Source organism: Theobroma cacao, chromosome 7 (assembly GCF_000208745.1).
Source record: "Theobroma cacao cultivar B97-61/B2 chromosome 7, Criollo_cocoa_genome_V2, whole genome shotgun sequence".
Classification (NCBI taxonomy): Eukaryota; Viridiplantae; Streptophyta; class Magnoliopsida; order Malvales; family Malvaceae; genus Theobroma; species Theobroma cacao.
This window is the reverse complement of record NC_030856.1, coordinates 4,870,089-4,890,997: the sequence shown is the minus strand read 5'-3', so window position 1 is coordinate 4,890,997 and position 20,909 is coordinate 4,870,089. Positions and strand designations below refer to the sequence as shown.

At 35.5% G+C, this 20,909-nt stretch overlaps 1 pseudogene; it reads left to right on the top strand.

Moving 5' to 3' along the window:
* Window positions 2,731-20,231, top strand: LOC108662724 (annotated as a pseudogene).

Genomic DNA, 20,909 nt, shown 5'->3' with positions numbered 1-20,909 from the left:
AAGAATAAGTACAGTATTAGAGAATCCCCACCGTACAACTCCCATATTTCCTAAGGTTCTTTCTCTCCGTAGAAGTCAAAATCCTTGATTACTTGTTGATCAAGATGCAACCTGGACTTGCCAGTGATTTTGCTAAAGAGATAGCCTAGTAGCATGGCGTCACTAGGCTGAAACCTGAGTCCCACCAACAAGGGAGCCGCAGCATTGTTGTCTTCCATCAAAGATCGATATATAGTTGTGGAAGGGAAAGCAAAAGATTTTCTTGATTAATCAGAAAGAAGAGTAGCAGGCTACTAGATGACAACTTCTTGTAAGAGGAAAAATATTCGGGTTTTATGAGAGGTAAAACTCAAGAAAAGAACAAATCTGTTATGCTGCTGCTAACGCTTGTTAAGTAGTGGCTCGAATGGAGCGTACCAAAGGAATGGGAGATGAGAGGAGATCTGGTAGACGATGGTTGGACAATCTTCAATCTTTGTTTGTCGATAATCTGAGTAAAAGACTTACTTGGTTAGCTATCAAGGGAGCTTTCGAGGAATATGGGAATGTGGTTGATGTCTTTATCCCAAGAAAGGTTCAACAAGATCCAAAAAGGGAGGTAAATTTTGCCTTCGTCAAGTATAGAGAAAGGTATGAACTTGATAGGGCATTAAAGTGGGGAGGGCATCAGTGGATTGACGGGAAGCATCTAGTGGTGAAAAGAGCCGAGCCGATGAGAAAAGGGTTTAAAGATCGAAAAATCAGAGGTTTACAAGGAAAAATCCAAAAACTTGTGTTTGAGAGACAGGGGTTTGAAAGGCGGTCATACAAAGAGGTAGTGGTGGGCAAAGGAGTTATGGAAAAAGAACAATGGAAGGCTAAACTTAATGAGAAGGAAAATTTAGAGAAGAGCTTGGAGGGGATGGCAGATCAAAAAGTGGCCCCAAAGCTGCGTAAAATTGCAGTGGAGCAAGAACAGAGGAATGACGACCAAAATGGTAGAATAAATGTGGAAAAAATGAACGCCCATGAGAGACCAAATTTAGTGAAATTGGGTACTGAACATAGACTCAAATCAAAGGACAATAAACTGGTTTTCAAAGACAAGATACCAGTGGGCGATATGGAGTGGATGCAAAGAAGTATCATGGGGAAACTTCATAAACACGTGTTCCCCAAGATTGTCCAAGAAGAATTACAGTGTGAGGGCATTCGAGTTCAAGTTAGGCCGGCAGGTGGGCTTCACGTAGTTCTGGTCTTTACTGATGATGAGGATAAGGAAAAGACTTTAAAGGATCACAAAGAAGGCCTTAATGAGTGGTTTGATTGTCTTTATCCATGCTCTGAAAAGAATGAGTTATGCAACTCCAAAGTATGGGTAAGGGTAGAGGGGATACCGTTACATTTATGGCACCAATCTTTTTTCCAATTTTTAGGTAATAGTTGGGGTAGTTTCTCCAAGGTTGATAGACAGACAGAGTTAAAGCTAAGGTTTGATCAAGCTCTTATTCAAGTAGAGACTACCAACAAAGCAAATATCCCTCCAATTGCAAAAATATGGTCTTGCGAAAAGCTATGGGAATTACCAGTGCACATAGTGAAAGCTTCGGACATTGAGAAAATGGTGTTGACAGAGGTGATGACGCCTGAAGTAGTTGACTCAGCTGACTCAGTTCACCATTTCATGTGTGAGGGCGAGAATCGTCAAGAATGTGGGTGCTGCAATCTTGGCACGTACAAGTTGTCTTTGGCACGTGGAAAATGCTTGAGCGGGAGCATAGACTTGGAGAGGAGGGAAATTTGTGAAGAGCTCTTTTTGAATTCAAATGAGATTGATGAGCTGATCAAATCAAGATTGAAAAGACAGAAAGAAGGAGAGGACTCAAGTGCAGCTTTGGTTGAAAGGGAGATGATGGGTATGGATTTAGACATGGCAGGGACTAAGGGCCCACATGGGGAAGAGATTGAAAAGGTTAAAGGAAGTAGTTACTCTATTGGGAGCTTAGTTTGCAAAATGGGTCAAAAGGATTCAAATTTGCTAGAATATGAGTCTTGGGAAGGTAGATCAAATAGTGAAGGTGGACTATGGACTGATAGTGGACTAGACCCAAAAAGAGGAGTGCGTGAGAGCTCAACCAATGTGTCAAGTGGTGATATTACGCAAAAGATAAAAGTTGATATTAGGCCAGAAAGGGTTAACAAGGAGGATGGAAACTCATCAAGCTTAGAAGCAATTAGCAGACAAGGGACAAAGGGGATAGGAAGGAGAGTGGAAAATTAAGGCAAGAAAAAAGAAAGACTTTCTGTGGGAAGAGCAGTCTGATACAGAGAAAAATAAGGCTTATGATGGAGAAGGAAAAATGAAAAAAAATAATACAGGCTTTGAAGGATTGGGAAAGTTGATAAAAAAGAGATGGTATGAAGAGGTTGATGAGAAAATAGTGACGAGCAAAAGGGCGAATCAAGTTAGATTCAAAAAGAAAGGGAGAAAAATTAACAGAGGGAAAAGTAGAAGAAAAGGCAAGAAAATTGGTAATAAATTTTTATCAAATGGGGATTTCAAGAATAGAAATGAAGTGCTAATGAAAGACGTGAAGGTTGCTTGCTCAATTGAGAATAAATTAGGTTTCACTTGTGAGGAAGATGAGGATATGTTGCTAGCAGACATGGTGAGGGAGGCAGCGAAAAGAGCTAAAGCTAAGAAAGGAACAATAAAAGGGAGCTTCAAATGACAAGAGATGGTTTTTTAACATGAGATGTCTAGCTGATGTTGTTGGAAGCGTGAAAGTGTTTTTGATGGGTTGGTGTTTGGCTTCAAAAGTGTTGTTTTACGTGGAGAAGTTTTAAGGAATTGAGCCAGACTGTCTACTTAAAGATGGATGCATGAATGTTATCAGAGCCTTTGAGATAAGGATAATTCCTAAATTGATATGTTCAAGTCAACCGATGTCAATCATAAGTCTATTTTTGAGTGTGTTGGAGCTTTGCTTTTTCTGGATGTTGTAAGTCAAGGCAATAGGCTTGGATTATAGTTTCACTTTTGTGTGGAGTAGTGTGGTCTTCTTGTATGTGTACTACTCTTTTTCTTTCAATTGCTTGACTTCTTATGTCACTAAAAGTCTTTTATCTATAAGATTTAAAACTTTTTATGACATGTAAGCTTTTGAAATTAATAAAATTTCTACTTTTAAAATAAAAAGTTAAATTACTTTTGTTTTGTGGCCATGAAAGCCACTACTCTGATGCAGTTTTCTTTTTTATGTATGTGAAGTTCATGGACAGTAGTTATTTTTTAGTTTGTAGGTTTGCACCATGAACTGACAGTTAAGTTCAGTTTTAATTTTTTTTTTCTCTTCTTCATGTATTAATGCTATGTTGAAGTTACGAATGAAGTTGTCTGTTAGCCTTCTTTCTTCTGCGGACAACTTTTATTTTTTCTGCTTGCTCTTGCTCTCTGTTTTCTTATCAAGTTCCAACAATCAGAAATAAGGATATACTGATGGTTGCTTCTGACCCTTTGGGATGGATAGTTTAGTGCACTGTTTCTGAATTTTTTTATGTCCTGTAACTGTTCTTTCTGAATTGGCTTTGTCTCTTGTTGCAGTATATAATGTCTGACTTAATTATTTCTTTCTGGTCTAGTTGTCGCTATGGATGATGAAAAGATTGCAGAATGCTGTCGACGATTCGGTGCTGACGTGATAATGACATCAGAGTCTTGTCAAAATGGTGGGAGCCATGATTCTCATCATGTTGCTAATATTCATGCTATTCTTGATATGCTGACAATTGACATGGTGGTATCCATTCTTTGGTAACTTATAGGGACTGAAAGGTGTAATGAAGCACTTGAAAAGCTAGAGAAGAAGTATGACATTGTTGTGAATATTCAGGGGAATGAACCACTTATTGAACCTGAGATAATAGATGGAGTTGTTAAAGCTCTGCAGGTTTGTCATTCTGAGTTTTGTAAAGTAGATTGGTCTATGTTGGTTCTATTGCTTTATAGTTTATGTTGATATCTACTGTCATGTATATTGTCCCTTGTATAAGTGCTTATTGTTTTACGTTGTGTCAAAATGGTCTACTTGTGTTGCAGGCAGCACCGGATGCAGTGTTTAGCACTGCTGTCACGTCTTTGAAACCTGAAGATGCTTTTGATCCGAATAGAGTGAAATGTGTGGTAGATAACCGTGGTTATGCTATCTATTTCTCTAGAGGACTTGCACCATTTAACAAGTGAGATCATACATCTCTATGTGCATGTGCATTACATGTTTTACTTTAATTGCATTTGCACTAATGTATTTGTTGATTGACTTGGTATAGATCAGCAAAAGTTAATCCACACTTTCCATAGTTGCTTCATCTTTGTATTCAGGTATCAGGATGGCATTTTTCTATAGTTTAAAGTTAAAATAAATCCATTTTTCCTATAACTTTTTGTTCTTCAAGTGATATACTAAATTTTCTCCAAACAGAGCTATGATTCAGAGTTTCTAAAAATATACCCAAAGCTTCAGCCTACTCCACTGCAACTGGAAGAGGATCTGGAGCAGCTTAAAGTCCTTGAGAATGGCTATAAGATGAAGGTATGGAAAAAATCCTATTCCACTCTTTAACTGTTTTGCCAATACAAGAAGGATATAGTGAACTTACTATACCACATTACGTGACTGCAACCACTGTGTTCTTCATTACATTTGAAGTGCCCTTTTCACTTCTTACTATACTTGAGATAATAATGTGTCATGGTCTGTTAAAGCTTCAAATTCACTTATCTTGTTCCCGTGGTGCCAAATAAGTTACAAGATATATCCTTTGTGCCACTGATATTCATAATGGAGCTGTTCGCTCCATGAGATATATTAGCTCCATGATATTCAATTGAGCTCATATCAACTCAAGCATCTGTGCTTTGAAAATTTTTCGTAGGCAAAGATAAGTCAAAGCTCCAAACTCAGCAGTCGGCATTCAAAGCCTTTGGCCCTCTTTCTCTTCCGTGACTAACTCAACCTCTGTTTTGAATAGAAGAATGGACAATGAGTCAATTGAAAAGTAGACGAAGCCACCTGCTGAGTGAGTCACGAACGATCCGAAACTCGTCCCAATCACACAGTGCCATGATGGTCCGTAGGCCGAGTCGAACTCCTTAAAACACATAATTCACTCAGTCCTAACAAACCCTTTCTGATATATACAAAAGGAAGCCTAGATATACATGACAATTTGTGCATATGTATAGATGAATTATTAATGGATGCATGATCAACACTAATGCATGTACCTTTTTGATCGCTGGAACCAAGTGAGTAAGGTTAGGGCGGGGGTTGGGAGCAGAATCAAGAAGCTGCCTACTGCAACGAGGGGCATGCTCTTGCATGCAAATTGGCATATCGGATGATCTCAACCGTACGTTAAGGCTGATTGCAATTGCAGCCAACTTCACTTCCTCCATAGGAGACTTTTCTTTGGTTCCATGCCTAATTTTGCTCGGAAAGGAACGTTTCAACTCTTGCTTCCCTTTCAAACTCTCAGAATTTTCCATGACAAAAGAGAAAATTGGAAGGAAATGTGAACAAAAGAGCTTGTTCCAAGAGAAACTAAAGACAAAGAGAGTTGAACTTTGACTGTCCATGAAATGTAGTATAATCAATTTGGTGGGACGGTGCATGGATTTTTCCGCCCTTCTTAGCAAGTCCACGTCACGAGCCAATGGAATTTGTAAATGTGTCGTAATGAGATTTTGCTGCTGATTTTGGTTGGTATGTTACTTTCACGCGCTGAGAAATAGTTGGTTTAAGTGAGGGATGCTGAAATGGAGTCTGGGATTGTATACTGACACGAGTAAAGCATGAGAAGTCGGAACCATGAGAATAAGAATGAGATTCTGTCTCTTTGGACTGAGGTTGTCACCAGGTCAGACCTAATGAATGCAGGTTGGGCCTGATTTGGGTTCAGTTTTTGAATAGTAGAGTGTTCAATAGGCAGATCAAGGCAAAAAGGAACATAGAGTAACTAAAAACCCAGCAGCAATACGTGAGAAAAATACTTCAATTTCATGAAAACAACTCCTCAAACAAAACAAGGTCGTCAAAAGAAAATTATCACTCTTTTTTTTTTTCCTTTTTTTCACTAATACAAAGAAAACAATCAATCTAGGCCTAATTATCACTCTTTGACAACATTTGTACAAAGACCAGACTAAAAGGAATAAGGAAATCTTCTTCTATTGGAATCTTACAAATAGCGAAACAAGCACAACCCTGGAACCATTACACACTTTTCTTCAAGATTTATTGATCTACTTGTGTTCCTCACAAGCATGAGAAATTACCTTCAGCTGCGGTTCCAGCCAGACCTGAGAACAAAAATATAATATGGAGTTCTATTATTTTATGGAAGTATAAGTTGCTACCTGTATAAAGGCGTGCTAAATTATGAGATTAACGAAAGAAAAAGTAAATGTCATAAGCAGTTTACCTTCTTGAACTAACTGAAAGAGCGGTACCTTTTAGGCCTGAATTCTCCTCTCCAACCTTGCTTTCTGCAGAGCATATGCAACATAGAGCCAATCCTTCACCTTGTCCAAGAAACGGAAATAGGAATGCCTCCATGAACGCTTGAACAACAAAGCACCACAAAATCCCCAAAAACCCACCACAAATCCAAGTACCATGCCAGCATAAAACCATTTCAAGAATTCATCAAAATCATCTTGACCTCTTTCCAGTTGACCTTTAGGTAGTTCCACTGATCCTGAGCAATTTGGTGTGACTGGAGGACCACAAAGTCCGTGATTGTGGGAAAATATAGAAGGATCGAAGCCTTGTAGTTGAGTTCCTGATGGAATTTTCCCTGACAAATAATTATAGGACAAGTCCAAGCTACCCAAAAATGTCAACTCAGACAAGCTTGGTGGGATGCTACCTGAAATTTTGTTCCTTGACAGATCAAGTGATTGTAATTGTCTTAATTGCCCAATCTTTTGAGGAATTTGGCCAGTCAAAAAGTTTCTTGATAAATTCAATGCAATCAATTCTTGAAGACTACTTATTTCTTGCGGAATCTCTCCTGTTAATTTGTTACTGGAGAGATCAATGATTAATAACAGTCCAAGAATTTTTGCATACATTTGCTTTGTTCCTTTCCATACAAGCAATGCCTCATCAACATAGTTGAGCTCTACGAACCCTCCATAAGGAAGCTTAGTTATATAACTAAACCGTGGTACTCTAAAGAGATGCTCAATCCTTCGATCTAAATCCACCTTTTGAGCCATAGAAGTGAAATTATTGAGACAACGTGGTATGGTACCAGAGATTTTATTTACAGAGAGGTCCAAGATTTGAATATATTTCAATCTACAAAGTTGGGAGGGTATCTTCCCATTAAACTGATTGTTTTGAAGGTTAAGAAAAACCAACTGTGGTAAACTCTGATTACTCCACAACGATAGCTTTCCTGATAATCTATTGTCACTTAGGTCTAAAAATTTCAACTTTATACAGTTCCGTAAAGATGAAGGTAATTTTCCCGAAAATCTATTCCCATGTAAACTGAGCATTTCAAGAGAAGCCAAAGATCCCAAGGAGCTTGAAATTGGGCCTGACAAATTGTTGTCAGCCAAATTCAAAGCTGTTAGCTTTGTAAATTGTGCAAAACAGTCAGGAACCACACCAGAAAATTGATTAATCGAGAGATCAAGGAATTTCAAATCATCTTTATTCATTATATTGCAAATTGAAGAGATTGAACCCAAAAACTTGTTTTTGGAGAGGTTTAAGGACAGCAAAACAGATAGCACCCGTGGCAATGGACCTGATAAATTGTTAGAGCTTAAATCTAGACGGTTCAAGTTAATAGAGTTACTTGGCAAAGTACCATTGATCTGGTTGAAAGAGAGGTTTAAGTATTCCATTTGGTGATATTGGTCCCAAAACCAATGGGGAAGGGAATCCGAAATTTCCGCAACAGAGATATCAAGGGCACGGACCCAATTTTGAGTCCTAAGCCATTCTGGGAATCGGGGCCCTAACTTGCAAGAGCAAAGGAGTATATCCTTCAATTGAAAAGGAGGGATCCAGCCAGAGTTGAATTTTAATGTCAAGGAAGTGTAAGATAAGTCTAACTCAAACAACTTGGTAAGTTTTGAGAAATGAGCTTCGGAGATCACAACATTCTCAAAAGAATTCCAGCAAGCCGTAGAGCGAGCAGGTTGGACAGTTGTCCAATGCTTTCGCTTATGCTTCCATTTAAAAGGTTGTACCCAAGATCTAGTACTTGTAAGGATGATAGGTTTGCCACTTCATTTAGCACAGAACTCGTCAGTTGATTCTCAGCTAATCTCAAATACTTCAACGAGTTAGCTGTGCCGAAAGATGTATTCTGCGCAAATCCAAAAGCACTGAGATGGTTGGACCCCACGTCTAGATGTCTCAAACTACACATACCCCAAAGAGATCTATATATCCCACCTTCAAGCTGATTGTGGCTCAAATAAAGATATTCCATATCAACCATGTTGCCAAAAGATTCTGGAATTGGACCTTTCAACTGGTTCCTTGAGAGATCAAGGGCAACAAGGTTGCTACTAACATTAAACAACCATGGGTATATTGCAGAAGAAGTGAGATTATTACCAGACAGATACAGGTCGTTGAGAGATGTAGAAGAGTTGACGAGGGAAAGAGATGAAGAAAAGGCACCTGGAAGATCACAATCGTTCATGGACAACTTTTCAAGGAAAGGAAGCTGGTTAACTGCTTGTAACCAATCACTAGCCTTACTAAGGTTAGTGAAACTGAGATCAAGGTATTTTAAAGAAGTGAGACGGGAAAGCCACTCAAGGTTTCCAACACTAAATAATTTTGGAAATTTTTTGTTAAAGCGCATACTGTAGAGGTGGTTTGGATCTAAAACATCACCACCCAGACGAAGAGTCTCCAACTTGGAAAGGTTTCCTAGCTGAGAAGGAATAGGCCCTTCAAAATTACCAAGAGAGAGATCGAGGTAAGTCAGATTTTTGAGAGAACCAATGAACTCAGGGATGCGACTTCCATTAAAATCATTTTTTCTGAGATCTAACTGACTCAAATGTTGCAGTTTAAGCAATGAAGGACTAATTGTACCTGCTACAAGCCAGAAATGTTCACCAAGATCGAGAGCTTCCACGTAGCCTGTAAAGATGTTGCAGTAGACACCCGTCCAAGCACAACAATCCTTTCCGTCCCATGAAGAGAGGTCGCCATCGCCGACCTGATCTACAAGTTGAAGGCTTTGCTTGAAGTCGAGGAGCGCTTGTCTCTCACTCTCATTGCACACGATCACGTCTTCAGCTGTTGTGGATTTCTCTTGAAGAAGAAGAACAAATAAAACTAGCAGGAGAAGCTGGGACCTTTCCCCTGACATCATAGCCATCATCAAGCAACACCAAATTGCCTAAATTATAACAATGACAGTATGATTGTGTTGTGTTTTTGAGACTAGGAGCTCAGGCAATGCCCTCCTTAAATAAAGCTGCTCCATAAGCTCGTTAATTATTTTGTTGTGGTGGAAAACCATAATATAACCTTCTTTTTTGTTGTTAATATTTAAACTCATAATTGTGTTTTGTAGTGCTATAAAGTAAATAATTATCCATTTTTAATCCTAATAAATTAACCTTTTGAGGAAGACTAGACTTGCTTTTTGATTTTAATAATTAATTTGATTCTCCCACTATTTTCTTCTTTAATCTTGTATCAAGCAAGAAAAAGCTGATTATATCAATGTAGATTTTGTTGGTTCCTTATCCGATCCAAAAAAGTATATTCGGAATAATTTATTATCACTTAGGGCTAGAAATTTTAACTGCATAAAATTCTATTAAACTGGAGGTAATTCTTTAGAGAATTTATTACCACATGAATTGCGTATTTCAAGAAATCTCAAGGAGCTCAGAATTTCGACCTGACAAATTGAGCTCAGAATCTCAAGGAGCTCAGAAATCTCAAGAAATTTAATGAAATCGACCCATTTGCTAGGCTCCACGCCTCAACCCGAAATCTATTAACTGGTCAAGTATATTTAGGTTTGCGCCTCAAACTGACTCATATTTTTTGAGCTTTCATCACCAGACTATTTATCTTTAGAGATTTCTTACTAGAAAGAAAAATATTTAAGCATTTTGAGCATTTTTGAGTAATTTTTGATACACGAAGAAAACTATTCTCAATTGTTATGGGAAGAATATAGAATTAGGATTAACATCTTATAGTGAAAGAAATTGAGATAATGGAAAAGGATTGGCAAACCACCGTGGGATACCATCTATCCCTTTTATCCATTGTTTAATTTCTCCTATTTAGCCATAGTCAAGAAAAATGTGAGATAATGGAAAAGGATTGACTAAAACTAAAAAGGTAGGCCCATCTTCCAATAGTGGTACTAGAGTAGGTTTTGGCTTGCTTTCGTCCTTTTTAATTCATGCATTAAATATATGTGTTGTATAATTTGAAAGCATGTTTTGGATGATGACCCCAGATGATTATGTTTAATTTAAATTACAAATATAAAATTTAAATTACAGATGATTATGTTTAAATAGATATGTTCTATCTTTTATTAACTTTCCAATTGTATATAATATGTATTTCAATCAATGCAATTGTATATAAGATTAAATTACATTTTTATCTCACAAGTTTTTGTTTTTTTTACAAAATGACTTCAAAATTTGTTGATAATTTCAATTTGATCCAAAATTTTTTAAATATTTATTTAATTTTCTAGAATATTTTTTATATTCTTGGCATCTTAATCGTTATCCAGGTATTAAAGTCCTTTAATTGCTGAGAATTTTTAATATATAGATATACATAATTAGAAGAATACCTTTTTGTTTTTGCGTCTTTTTTCCATGCCCAAAGGAAATTACCTGACGATTAGCTCTAATTAAGGAATGTGCCTATTTTGCTTTTAATTGGTATGCTCCACTTTTTTCCTCTTCAATCAATTACTTTGCAAGCCGAATGAGGCTAATCTCTCATGACTATGAAATATACACCGATTTTCATGAGTCCATTTATAAGTCTTATTCATCAACTTGTTTTTTTTTTTTTTTTACTAAACCAATGACCAAAGGTCCCATTGTGAATTATTATTAAGAGTCTAAATTCTACATACCCTAAACCCTTTGATGATCTACAAATCTAATCATAAGACTAGGCATTTCACCACTACCAACAACCCTTGTATTCCTTGGAGGATGAGATTCATAGAGTTACAAGAGTAATATTGTAAGCACCTTTAACCACATTTTCAAGAGAGCCAAACTCAATGATAAACAGATTGGTGAAAGCAGGGTGTTTTGTCTAAAGGTCTCTCTGCCTTTTTTGTAAAAGCCTTGGTTAATTACTTTGTTGTGGTGGAAAGCCATATGTAAGGCAGACTTTCTTTTTTGGTTCTTAATATTTAAACTCATAATTTTGTAGTGCTACAAAGTAAAACTCTTAAAGTTGTTTTAATCTACCAAATTAAGTCCTGGACAATTTTTTTTTTCCTTCCGATAAGATTATATATAAGTAAAAATTAGTATATGTATTATAATCGAACAATTATTAATAAAGATTAAATAATTATTACACCTAATGCGATACGGGACCAATGAATGAGCTAAAAAATTGATTAATTAGATCAAATTACCATAATCGAGATGAAGTTTCATGGGCACACATTAGTTTTCCTAGGGGTGTATTAAACACCATAATTAAGGAAAAAGTGAAAAATTGTAACAGAGAAGAAAAAATAAAAAAAAATACAAATTAATCACATATTTTTCTCAACTTTCAGAAACACACACATCTAATATTATGAGACAGCTAAGAAATTGTTTGTATTTTAATTAGCTTTATATATAATAAGTTGTTATCCTTTGAGCAAAACAAAAATAACTTTGTAGACAACTAGACTTGCTTTTAGATTTTAATAATTTAATTTGATTCTCCCATTATTTTCTTCTTCAATCTGTTATGAAGCACAAAAAAGCGAATTATATCTATGTAGGCTTTGTTGGGTCCTTGAATTCTTGAAAAAATTTATTCTAATGTGTCCGATCCTGACTAATTAAAGAATATGATCCTGTTTTGCTTTTAATTTGTCTTCACCTTTTTCTTCTTCGAATGAGTTTAATCTCTCGTTACTATGCTATATAGCTTGAAAAGGTCGAAATTGCATCGACAGAGACAATGATCACACCAATTAATTAATTAATTGAAAATTTAAAACTAATTAATTAATTTGTTTTTCTTTGTGAGGCCCATCAGAAAGAAGAAAACTGACTTGTTAACACGGTGTGATCACACCAATTTCTACGAGTCCATCGGTAAGTCTTTAAGAATATACTTATAATATTATTAAGTCCATCTACTAGTTTTTGCTTTTCCTAAACAAATAAAGGAAATAGTGAAAAGAGAAACCAAATCAAGGCTACTAAATGGCAAAGTCTTTTCTTCTCTCTGAGTAATTTCCTATACAGCAAGGCTTTGCTTAAAGTCGAGCAGCGGTTGCTTCTCATTCTCTTTGCACCGTTTTTTCTTGGAATGTTTTGTTCTTGGTCTTAACCTGTAAACCACGGTCTTCATACATTAACACTTTACTAATCCTGTTTTTAGTGCTAATTAAAAAATTAATTTACCATTAAATTCTTCATCTGCCAATAATTTTTTTTGAATAGAGGAGTGAATATTGAAGTTGAAGTAAATGGTGAGCATGTATTCAGCAGATGCGTTTCAACCCAATGAATTTATGGTCAAGAACTTGAGATTCCCGTGGCCAAAAATCAAGCTCTTGTCTTGAAAATATTTTGTCTTATTATAAGAATATCGGCAGGTATATCCAGAAGTATATTATTCATCCTAAGGGAACATGCAATTTACTGATCATGTTTGGTGTCATGCATGAGACCCTAATGTTGGATGATAATAAATATAATAACAACAGAATCAGACCATAATCTTGGTCTTCACACCTTTAACACTTTCCTAATCGTGTTTTTAGGGCTATAAAAAAATTTAATTTACTATTAATGTCTTGGTCTAATAATAATTATTAAGTAATACAGAACGGGTTAAGTCATTTCACACTGGCTAATGGAGGTGTCATTTTCACCATCTTAGACTGGACAATTTCCTTCATTTCCTGCCTGTGCCTTTTCCCATTTCACATTACTCAGTATATCTAAAACTGAATCTTGAAACAGTGTTTTCGCTTTACCCCTTTGTTTATTCACATGGGAGGTTATCACCCAGCTCCTGAAGTGGGTCTTGGTGCAAGTAGCAGGATGTTGGACTACGGGGTTCTGACGAAATTTCATTTCCTTTTGGGCATGGAAAATTAATTTAGGGACTGTGTTTTCTGGTTTTTCGTGTTTTTTCAGGTTCATACTTGCAATTTTAGCAATAATGGATGGATAGTTTGCTTTCCAGTCATTTTTTTCTTTTCATTTTTTTTACATTATAAAAGAAATCAAAATTACTTTCCGATTCCAAATAATAAATGATGTATATTTTAATATAATAATGTGATTGCATCAGTATGAAAATAAATCACAACATACAAGTTTGGAAGGCCAAATTGATTTTTGTTAAGTACAAAATTACTAATTCTAAATTCTGAAAAAAAAAATATTATAATCACAAGAATGTATAAAAATTAATAACTTGTTTTTATTACATAAAAAACACAGTTATGCATGGAAAACTTTTAATTAATCATTGTAAGATAGTTTAAACAAGAATCATGTTCAACTTTGTCTGGCTCAAATTAGTAAAAGAGAGTTTTCTTAGGGGTGGATTAAACATCAGAATTAACTAAAAAGTAAGAAAATAGTAAAAAGAGAAGAAAAATAAAATACAAATTAATCACATTTTTTTCTCAATTTCCATAAACACTCACATTTATTATTGTAAGACAGTTAAGAAATTATTTTCGTTTTAATTATTTTATATTAATAGACCTCTAAAGTCAAATTTAAGGTAAAAAGGTTGTTTGAGTTAAAATTTATATTCTTTTAACTCTAATTTGTGTTTCTGCGTGGGGTACACCAAAACTTAAAAAGAAAAAAGAAAATTGAATTATCTAACACGATGCTGGCACTGATTTTCTCACGTCCATTCGTAAAATCAACTTGTTTTTTTATTAGTAAACCAATGACCAAAGGTCTCATTGTTAATTAAAAGTCTAAATTCTAAATTCCGCATATCTTAAACCCTTTGATCATCTACAAACCTAATAATAAGAAAAGATAGTGAAAGAATGGTTGAGGTATTTGTTTGTCTAACAATTAAAGAAATCACAAAACTAGGCGTTTCACTACCACCAACAACCCTTGTATTCCTTGGAGGATGAAATTCTTAATCTCATAGAGAGTTACAAGAGTAATATTGTAAGCACCTTTAACCAATAACCGCATTTTCGAGAGAGCCAAACTCAATGATAAACGGATTGATGAACCCAGGGGTGTTTTGTCTAAAGGTCTCTCTGCCTTTTTGTAAAAGCCATATTTAAACTCATAATGGTGTTTTCAAGTGCTGTAAAGTAAAACTCTTAAAGTTGTTTTTAATCTAACAAATGAAGTCTAGAACAAGTTTTTTTTTGCTTCTTATATATAATAAATTGTTATCATTTGAGCAAAAAATGAAAAGAAATTGTTATCTTTTTTCTTGACCTTATTAAATTAATCATTTAACAACGACTAGATTTACTTTTTAATTTTAATAATTTAATTTGATTCCCCCACTATTTTCTTCTTCAATCTCGTATGAAGCACGAAAAAAGGTGTGATCACGCCAATTTCCACAAGTTCATTGGTAAGTCTTTAAGAATATACTTATAATATTATTAACTCCATCTACTAGTTTTTGCTTTTCCTAAACAAATAAAGGAACTAATGAAAAGAGAAACCATAGTAAGGCTACTGAATGGCAAAGTCTTTTCTTGTCTCTAGGCAATTTCCTATGCAGCGAGGCTTTACTTAAAGTCAAGCAGCGCTTGCCTTTCACTCTCTTTCATACTTTACTAATCGTGTTTTTAGTGCTAATAAAAAATATTTAATTTACAATTAAAGTCTTCATCTACCAATATTCACCTTTTGACGACCAGCACTAAGGCATGGGCTTTTCCTGCTATGCATTTTTTTTTTCTCCACCGCTACTTTCTTCTTCGACCACTTGCAAAGCTAAATTACGTGGGTAGTCTTCCATGTAGGGCATTCTGGGATTTGTTTATTCTTTTTTATATTAATATAATTTATACAAACAAAGTAAATAATTTAAATAAGATATCCAACTATTTAGTTTAGTGGTTAGTACTTGATTCTTTACTCAATGTTAATCCCTTGCTCAATAGTAAAAGAAATCGAAATAGGATTAGCATTGTGTTTTGAAAATAGAGGAGTGCGTACTGAGCTTGAAGTAAAACAATGTGTTGTAATTAAGGAGTTAGGTCAATTAGTAAATTGTTTGTTTCAATATTAACTAGTGTTGGTTTTGTATAGCACCATCAAATCGGATTTTTATGTATAGTTCTAAATGTAAATCCATTAGATCTTGAATAGGAATATAGCACGCTAGAAGGAATAGTCTTCATCTTCCTTCTCGATCCTAAATTATAATGGCTTTTTCAAAAAAATCAATTTATTAAGGCACATTAACCAGCAATCCCATTGCAGTTCTATTACTTGATTAGATTAGTCTTATATCAAGAAATATTGGCAATATAATTTATCTTATTATGATAATATGGGCAGGTATATCAAGAAATATATTGTGGGGTGGAAGAAAGTGGGATCATGCGTCTCTACTGTTACGTGATGCAGGTTTGATTGGATACTTAAAGGATTTATTTTTATTATTTGATTTTGCTGTGGTGTTTTGATAATTAGGATCATTTTGTGCTGCTGTGGTGGGAACTGCCTATGGTGTCATTGTTTGTCAGATTTACACGTGCAGGTACTCGTGATATCGCATCTTTGTATGGCATCTGTAATGACCAGCAAATGTTCCTCTGTGAATGATCCAGTCTTGTACCTGTTCTTGAAACTTAATAACATGCCAGTTTGATTAAGACAAGAAGGAAGTGTGGCACTCGTGGTTGTAACAAGGTCGTTGATGTGTGGAATCTTCCTCCTAGGCAGAAAACTAACGTTCGGTTGAACTCTTAAGGTGTCATTCGGAAAGAAATTGAGTAATGATACAGTTGATTTAAAACTTGACAGAAGCGAATAATTCTTCTCCTGGTAATTGTGAAGTTTCCCTGTATTCCTTGTCTTCTTAAGATTGGCCTCTGGTTTTCTGTCCATAATGACATGCCTGCATTATATCTTAATTGTGAGACCAGGGAATAGTCATGCCTCTTCTGATTTGTTCTTGGCTATCCGGAGTTTTTGCATTTATTTGAGAATCAGTTGAGTTAAAATTCTCACTCTTAGCACTCTTAGAACACTATGTCGTTTGTGATTTCTCTCCTTTCATTCTCATTCTCTCTCTCTCTCTTTTTTTTTTTACCTAAAGGCTAAGAATTTACGTTTTATTTTATTAGCATTATTTTTTTTTCTAAGCCATTCATTAAGATTAATTAGTAAGTACAAAAGAAGGCATGTCAGCCATAGGAATAGCAACTGCAGGTAACAAATGAGAGGTACTCACTGTTACAAAAGATCATAAGCAAAAGGAAAACCTGAGGAGAGCCCTGCCTATGAAATGAACTAAAAAACAGAACAGTAAAGAGCAGCCAAACGTTGGTTAAAAAAACAGGATGTGGTGATCCAAAAATCAGAGAGTAAGAACAACAAAAGAGGTTAGAATCAAAGAGACCATTGAGGTCACCACCAAGCAGAAAATGATGTGTTATTATTGACACTATACTTTGCCAAGGAATCAGCAAAACCATTTCCTTCTCTGAATATATGCTTAAAAGAAATCGTACCTAGTGTAACGCAGAGAGAGTCTAACTCGTTAAAAATACTCCATTTGTCCCACGACCGTTTTCAACTGAGTTAACCCACTAGAGAGCAACGCGTGAATCAAATTCAATGATTAAGGGAGATGATGTATAAGGAGTAGCAGCAAAGAGTTTAAGAGCCTTAAGAATGGCCATAAGCTCTGCAAAGTTGGAGTCATGTAAGCCAATAGGGTAGAAGAAAAGGCCAACAACATTACCATCAGAATCTTGAAGGACGCCACCGCAACCAGCAAGTCCTGGTTTGCCTTTAGCCGAGCTGTCGACATTAAATTTGAATTCACCAGTGGGGGGTGGAGACCATGAAGTGCCTACTTGGTGGTGATGTGGTGCTTTCCTCTTCGAAGATAGACGTGGGTCAGTCCACCATCCCATATCATCAATGGCTTCGACACCTTCAGAAGCTTGTATATAGAACATTGAGCGTAATTTGATGAGGAAAAAACTTTGGAGGCCATCCCATACCTTATAGTTAAAGACTGTCTCATTTCACGCTAGCCAAAAAGACCATAATGAAGCAGCACAAACAATCAACCATCTCTTATAGATAATTCCCCCAAAAGGGAAACCATCCCAAGCTTGGATAAAAGAGGATAAAGAACACAGAGAACACCAAGACATTCCCCACCATTTAAGAACATATCCCCAAACTCTCCAACTGAACAGGTAGGTGAGAAGGATGTGCGAACAGCACTCCTCAACTTGGCCACACCACACACAATGAAGTTGGTCGGGGGAGAAATGGACTCCATGTGAAGAGAGGAAGACTTTCGTAGGGATAGAGTTAAGGATCGCCAACCATAGGAAGCATTGGATCTTTGGGGGAACAGCCAATTTCCAAATGGAGTGAAACCAGACCGTGTTGGAATCACTTGTGGAATCCAACAGCGAGCAAAGAATTTTGACTGAAAAAGAGGCTTTAGAATCATGCGTCTAGATAGCTTATCATCTCTCAATGGCACAAGTGAAATAGAGGAAAGAAAGTTTAAAATTCGGTCCAAGTCCTCTTTCTCCCAGTTATACAACTCGCACCTAAAATTGATTGACCATAATCCATTCTGACAAGTGTCAAGGACTATCATGTCTTTGTCAACAGCCAAAGAGAATAGGGAATTTAGATGCAAAAGGAATGTCATCAATCCACTTGTCAAACCAGAAGAAAATAGTCTCACCGTTACCTATAATCCAACGACAGGCATGAAAACCAACCAGATTTTGCATCCCTTCAATAGAAAGAAGTTGAACAATACTCCTCTATACTGAAGACATTCTCGCTATGCTGGATGATGAGGGTGTCTAGTGAGGTTGTCCTACGTCGTATTTTTCCATTATCAGTCTTCTCCACAATGCATTTTTGTCCGTCCCATAACGCCACCACCACTTGGCAAGTAAAGCAAGGTTTTTATAAGATAGGTTGGTGATTCCTAACCTTCCAAATCGTTTTGGCTTGCATACTGTGGCTATTTTATTAGCATATAGTTCTTATTTTCATTGATTCGTCATCTTTTGCAATTGTGATAAGTTTAAGTTGATTTTAACAAGGAATAAAAATTTGACATTATGATCAATTTGTTGCATCTTAAAAGACAAAATAGAGGAAGGGAACCTAGTCTCCGCTCCATCAGTTCAACAAATTAAACTAAAGCTACCCCTTGATTGCTTTCCAAACCCTTGACTGGAGAATAATAGATGAGCTACTCATCAATTTAATTTGATAGATTAATTAAGTAGGCCTCTGTTAAGTTAAAAAAAATTGTAATGTAAATGAATTAAACGGGGACCATAAGTACCAACATCCAAAAAAATGTTAGCAGTAATAGGCACTTAATTTTCTGTAGCAAGTTTAGTCCATAATAAATGTATGCAATGTCCAATAAGGCAAAGGGTTCTTTTCAAAAATGCTCTTCATACATAAGGTGTTTTTGAAAATAGCCCTCTTTATAATTTTAACTATTTTTAGTAAAGAGAAATTAATTTTGGAAACAATTGTCCTTAATGAAATTGACCCAGATGTTTAGGTCCGCACTTCAAACCAACTCATAACCTTTGAGCTTTTATCATTAGACCATTAATTTTTGGAGTATTCATCTTCAGAAAGAAATACCTTTAAATGCTTTGAGCATTTTGGAGTGGTTTTTTATACATGAAGAAAAACCTTTGAGCATTTTAAGCATTTTGGAGTAGTATTTGATACATGAAGAAAAACTTTGAGCATTTTGAGTATTTTTCACCAAATAGGCATATTTGTTGATTATGTTGTTAAATGGAATATGGTGTGTTGTTTGAAATTATTGATTTTGTTAAATGAAATTTGGTAGTTTTGTTGGTTTTTAGGCATTACGTGATTGATTGATAAAGTATTGTATGACTGATTTTTAGTCATTGTGTGGCTAGTTAGTAAAGCATTGTGTGACTGGTTTTTAGGCATTGCCTAAAAACCAGTCATGCAATGCTTAAAACTAGTCACACAATGCCTAAAAATTAGAGACACACTGATTAAGTCACACAATGCCTAAAAACCAATCTCGCAATATCTAAAAACTAGCAAATAACTAAAAACTAGCAACATAATACCTAAAAATCAGTAATGCAATGCCTAATAACTAATTGATTTGCTTGCTCGCAATCAGGTTTAAGTTGCCAAAGTCATACAATGTTCTAATTTATAGATATGTCTAATCAATTTCAACTCCTCAACTTTGGGATTCTATGAATATAAACCAATAAACTCGAGAATCTAAAACACATACCTTGATGTCATCTATTTTCTTTAGGATAATGAGAGAGAGTTGGATGGCAAGATAGACAGTTTTTGGCAAGAGGGAGAAATCGAGATTTAATTTTGAATTTTTTATTTGGATGGCGGGATAAGGAAAACCAAAACCATTATAATTTATTTGAAATTGTTTAAAGGGCATTGTTGTCAAGTCGTGTCAAAAATTGGTTAAAAATAATTAAAATTATCATAAAAGATATTTTTGAATTGAGCTTATAAGAAGGGTTATTTCTCATACTTTCCTCAAAGGAAAATCAATCAAGAAAGACATAAATATAAAATAACTAAAAACAAAGCAGCAATATGTGAGAAAAATACTTCAGTTTCATGAACAACAACTCCTTAATCAAACAAGGTCAAAAGAAAATCATCACTGCTTTTTTCTTTTTTCTACTAATGCAGAGAAAGCCATCATTCTAGGCTTGATTATTCGCTAACAGAGGTTGACAACATTTGTACAGAGATCAAATTGAAATAAGCACACCCCTCAAACCATTACACACTTTTCTTCAAAATTTTATTGATTTACTTTTGTTCCTCACAACCTTGAGAAACTATCTTCAATTGTAGTTACCACCATACTTGAGAATAAAAGAATAATATAGAATTTTATTATTTTATGGAAGCATTGTTTGCTACCTTTGTAAAGTCATGCTAATTATGATAAGAATAAAAAAAATAGAAAATAACTGTCATAAGCATTTTACCTTTTTGAACTTATTGAAAGAGTAGTACTTTTTAGGTTTGAATTCTCCTCTCCAACCTTGCTTTCTGCAGGGCATATGTAACATAGAGACAATCTTTCAACTTGTCTAAGAAACGAAAATAGGAATGCCTCCACGAATGCTTCAACAAGAAAGCACCACAAAATCCCGAAAAACCCACCATAAATCCAAGTCCCATGCCAGCATAAAACCATTTCATGAATTCATCAAAATCATCTTGACCTCTTTCCAGTTGACCTTGAGGTGTTTCCATTGAGCAATTTGGTGTAACTGGAGGACCACAAAGTCTGTGATTGTGGGAAAATGTTGAAGGATCAAAGAGTTGTAGTTGAGATCCTGTTGGAAATTTCCCTGACAAATACTTATAGGACAAGTCCAAGCTACCTAGAAATGTTAACTCAGTTGATAAGCTCGGAGGGATGCTACCTGAA